Raw genomic sequence first — 5399 nt, 5'->3', positions numbered from 1 at the left:
TCACCGTGAAGAATGAAGCCACTTCCCTCCACCACCGAGATAGCCACGTGTCCCACCACTGAAGAATGAAGCCACGTCCTCCCATCACCGTGAAGAATGAGCACTTCATCACCACAGAGTCCAACATCAGGTGATGGTCAGATACACATCAGCTGTAGAACACGAGGTAATGTTTACATTTTTTACCCGACAACAAGTGAGTGTAAACACACATTGGATTTATTTTTCCTTCGTTATAGTTATCAACCTCTTTCTTTCTCTCTCCCTCCTTCTATTTCCTTAGCTCCCCCTCTCTCTCAAACTCTCTTTCTCTCATTCTAGTGCTTTCTCTCTCTCTCTCTGCTAATCCCTCTCTCACTTTCTCTATCCATTTATCAATTCATTACTCTTTCTATCCTCTATTTCTCTATTCTCCTTACTTATTATTTCTTATGTCATATCCATCACTGTCACCCAACTATTTTTATTATTATTATTATTATTATTATTATTGAGACGATGCCTTACCTCGAGGACATGTTAGGGACCTAGATAATTTGACCTCTGGCGTTGACCTCCAGACCATCTTGGTGACCCCTGGCGTTGACCTCCAGACCATCTTAATTGACCCCTGGCGTTGACCTCCAGACCATCTTAATTTGACTTCTGGCGTTGACCTCCAGGCTCTCTTGCGACCTCTTGGGGGGGGACGGGAGGGTTAGTGGTCAGAATATAAAGAAATATCTGTAGTTTTATGTTCTTGAATTAACTGTCATACAACTATGCACTACCTGTCCTTCTTCTCACACTACCTGTCATACAACCATACACTATCATCATACAACTCCTTACACTATCCTGTCATACAACCACTTTACTACCTGTCATACAACCATACACTATCTGTCATACAACCATGCACTATCATCCTTTAACCATACACAACAGTACCTCAAGGAAAGTCTGAGCACGTCCACCTTTCTTGATGACTACACGACGACGACTGACTCCTCACAGATTATGACGGATATTTACTCAGCCGTTATATATTCACCTCCATGACAATTATTCATGTGATTGGCTGATAGCATACCTTCTTGGTCCTCATTGAATTAAGCTTTTAGACGCCATTCAGGAGATTGTTGTTCATTGTGGTGGTTTTTGGTTATTCAATGGTACGTGCTGATCTGTCATTGGTCGAGTGTTCTGTGACGTCATGTTTTCAGGTATATACGGGGCTGGGATTGTTCTAGAAGACATGGTAGATAATTATACCTGTGTATGTGTTATATCTGTGTTATTCCTGTGTGTTATACCTTCATATAACACATTTTCAACAGAACGTTATGCCATGTTGGTGGTGTGATAGTGTGGTGGTGTGGTAGTGTGGTGGTGTGGTAATGTGGTGGTGTGGTGAGTGTGGTGGTGTGGGTATGTGTTGTGGTATGGTAGTGTGGTGGTGTGGTAGTGTGGTGGTGTGGTAGTGTGGTGGTGTGGTAGTGTGGTGGTGTGGTGTGTGGTACTGTAGTGGTATGGTAGTGTGATGGTGTGGTACTGTGGTGGTGTGGTACTGTTGTGGTATGGTAGTGTGGTGGTATGGTACTGTAGTGGTATGGTTGTGTGGTGGTGTGGTAGTGTGATGGTGTGGTAGTGTGGTGGTGTGGTGTGTAGTGGTATGGTGTGTGGTGGTGTGCTGGTGTGTGAGTGTGGTGGTGTGCTGGTGTGGTAGTGTGGTGGTGTGGTGGTGTGTGTGGTGGGGTGTGGTGGTGTGGTACTGTGGTGATGTGGTGTGTAGTGGTATGGTGGTGTGGTAGTGTGCTGGTGTGGTGGTGTGGTAGTGTGTTGTGGTGTGGTGGTGTGGTGGTGTGTGGTGCTGTGTGGTATGGTGGTGTGGTGGTGTGGTGGTGTGGTGCTGGTGGTGGTATGGTAGTGTGGTGGTGTGCTGGTGTGTGGTGTGTGGTAGTGTGGTGGTGTGTGTAGTGTGGTGGTGTGGTGGTGTGGTGGTGTGGTACGTGGTGGTATGTGTGGTGTGGTGGTGTGGTGGTGTGGTGGTGTGTGGTGGTGTGGGTGTGGTGCAGTGGTGGTTGTGGTAGTGTGGTGGTGGTACTGTGTGGTATGGTAGTGTGGTGGTGTGGTGGTGGTGGTACTGTAGTGGTATGGTGGTGTGGTGGTGTGGTGGTGTGGTGGTGTGGGTAGTGTGGTGGTATGTACTGTAGTGGTATGTGGTGTGGTGGTGTGGTGGTGTGGTAGTGTGGTGATGTGGTACTGTAGTGGTATGGTGGTGTGGTGTGTGGTGTGTGGTGGTGTGGTAGTGTGGTGGTGTGGTAGTGTGGGGTATGGTACTGTAGTGGTATGGTAGTGTGGTGGTGTGGTGGTGTGGTACTGTAGTGGTATGGGTGTGTTGGTGGTGGTGTGGTGCTGTGGTGGTATGGTGGTGTGGTGGTGTGGTGGTGTGGTACTGTGGTGGTATGGTGGTGTGTGGTGTGGTGGTGGTTGGTGTGTGGTGGTGTGTGGTGGTGTGGTAGTGTGGTGGTGTGGTGGTGTGTGGTGGTGTTGGTGGTGTGGTGGTGTGGGTCCGTAGTGGTATGGTGGTGTGGTGGTGTGGTGGTGTGGTGGTGTGTGGTGTGGTGGTGTGGTGTGGTGGTGTGGTGGGGTGTGGTCGTGGTGGTGTGGTGGTGTGGTGGTGTGGTAGTGTGGTGGTGTGGTGGTGTGGTGGTGTGGTGGTGTGGTGGTGTGGTGGTGTGGTGGTGTGGTGCGTGGTGGTATGTGTGGTGGTGTGGTGTTTGGTGTGGTGGTGTGGTGGTGTTGGTGGTGTGGTGGTGTGTGGTGGTGTGTGGTGGTGTGGTGGTGTGTGGTGGTGTGTGTTGGTGTGGTGGTGTGGTAGTGTGGTGGTGTGGTAGTGTGGTGGTGTGGTACTGTGGTGGTGTGGTACTGTGGTGGTGTGGTACTGTGGTGGTGTGGTACTGGAGTGATATGGTAGTGTGGTGGTGTAGTTATGTGGTGTAGTAGTAGTGTGGTGTAGCGGTAGTGTGGTGTTGTGTGGTAGAGGTAGGGTGCTTGTGGTGTAGTGTGGTAGAATAGTGGTAGTTGTAGTAGAATGGTGGTAGTTGTGGTAGAATGGTGGTAGTTGTGGTGTAGTTGTGGTAGAAGCAGTCGAGAGCACACACAGGTGAGATAACTTTATCTTGGTGGTGATAAGACTACGCTTACCTGAGTGGCGCCTTGACTACCCTACCACCTGCCTCTCTCCCTCACCCTCCTCACCTCCTACCTCTCTCCCTCACCCCTCTCACCTCCTACCTCTCTCCCTCACCTCCTACCTCTCTCCCTCACCCTTCTCACCTCCTACCTCTCTCCCTCACCTCCAACCTGTCTCCTCACCTACCTCACCCTCACCTCCTACCTCTCCGTCACCACCTAATCGCTCTCTCTCACCACCTCCTCTCCCTCGCCACCTCCCTCCCTCTCTCCATCACCCCTCCCCCCTCACCCCCTCCCAGACCTTGAAACTTCCTATCATTAAGTGAAGGAACCGTTACAGTGACGCCACCAGCCGATAAGATACGTCGCAGCGTCGGTCCGTTATGCGTCGACCTATGAGAACACGACACGACATTTTTTCAACCAATCAGGTGGCTGTACATACATCCACGTGGCTGTTGAAAAGGCCAGATGCGCAGTATTCTAAGCCAATCAAATTGCTGGATTCTGTATCATGATAACACTCGGCCGGCTTAAGGGTCGGGTGCAGCTGTCAGTATCTGGGCAAGCCTTGCGGTGGGTAGACGAGGGCCCAAGATGCTCCCTGGCTTGGTGACCTGACCTGAAGACTGAGGTAAGTTTTTTACAGAATTTCATTCATCCATCCCTGTCATTCCTTTCCCCTCACCCTCCCACCTTCTTTTATTGTGGTTTATAATTGCCACCAGCACCAGCCGCTGCTCTGTGTCAGGGTGTTCTTGTCTCCTGTTGGTTAATGTGTCTTTATTTCACCAGGCATAATGCAGTCACCAGTATGACCTGGAGGTCGTCACCAGTATGACCTGGAGGTCGTCACCAGTATGACCTGGAGGTCGTCACCAGTATGACCTGGAGGTCGTCACCAGTATGACCTGAAGGTCGTCACCAGTATGACCTGGAGGTCGCCACCAGTATGACCTGGAGGTCGCCACCAGTATGACCTGGAAGTCGTCACCAGTATGACCTGGAGGTCGTCACCAGTATGACCTGGAGGTCGTCACCAGTATGACCTGGAGGTCGTCACCAGTATGACCTGGAGGTCGCCGCCAGAGGCCACCAGGTGGCCTCACGGGTTCTACCGAAGTTATTCTTCCATTTCTCTAAAGGAAGTCACACACCGATGACTTCATTCATAGACGTCACTTTACGATGATGGATCAAGTGACGCCGCACACCTTCTTTCATCACTACATATCTAACCTCTTGGGATTAGTCTCGTATATAATTTATAATAATTTGTTCCCTATAATTGTCACTTTTGTTCTTAATAATTATTCTTGTAACAAACATTATATTATATTTGTCATTATAAATATTGGTGTCAGTGATACTCACCCTCTTATCTTTAAGGCTAAAACATGTATGAATTCGATATATGATTATATATAATCATTAAATATTTTATAGGAGCGCCAGGGTGGGCAGTAACCGGTCGATCGTCTGCCTGGCGTTGTCTATGGTCTACTATACTAAGTCATGATATATAACTTTCCTATATCATTCTCCTATATTATTGTAGTAGTAGTAGTTAGGATATTTAATATTAAGGTAATAAAATGGCAGCGAAGGTGTGGCTATTGGGGGAGGCTGGAGGCCACGTTAAAAAAAATAGTAGTAGTAGTAAGTAGTAGTAGTAGTCGTAAGCAGTAGTAGTAGTAGTAGTAAGTAGTAGTATATCATTCGTTAATATATATTGAATTATTATTATTATTATACCAGCTTATAAGACTCCATTATATTTGTCATCATTAAGAGGTCTAATAATAATACTCACCTTATCTTTAAGGGTTATCACCTATATTATTTCAATATAGGTAACATAATATATTCGATAAATACCCATTGGTTACCTTCTCATGTATGACTGTAATCGCTATATTTTTTGTATGTATTTGGGTATAAAACTTTTTCTATAGTATGTGTCATACAGACGGTCATTAGATATATTATAAAATATATAATGCATATGTAACATTATATAGCTATGAATTATATTATTGACTTTCACTATGTTGTGACCATTATATATGCTAATTTACTAACACATGTTATATAACTTTATTTATCGTTATATTTCACGATATATTATTATATTTCCTCGATGTCTTATAATATTTTCTCTATATCATAACATATATTACAGTTCCGATACTTTTATCACAGATTCTTATATCATAATC

General features: G+C 46.4%; 1 long non-coding RNA gene across 1 annotated transcript; it reads left to right on the top strand.

The window, feature by feature from the left end:
- Positions 1-3422: 3422 nt before the first annotated feature.
- LOC121857123 lies at positions 3423-4532 on the top strand. Its single transcript, XR_006087112.1, has 2 exons — positions 3423-3814; positions 3976-4532. It is a non-coding gene; the product is annotated as an uncharacterized LOC121857123 (long non-coding RNA).
- The last annotated feature ends 867 nt before the right edge of the window (positions 4533-5399 follow it).

The sequence above is a fragment of the Homarus americanus genome, unplaced genomic scaffold (assembly GCF_018991925.1).
Source record: "Homarus americanus isolate GMGI-L3 unplaced genomic scaffold, GMGI_Hamer_2.0 scaffold20465, whole genome shotgun sequence".
NCBI classification, from domain to species: domain Eukaryota; kingdom Metazoa; phylum Arthropoda; class Malacostraca; order Decapoda; family Nephropidae; genus Homarus; species Homarus americanus.
The sequence above is the reverse complement of the archived record's forward strand: the minus strand, read 5'-3'. Positions and strand labels throughout refer to the sequence as shown.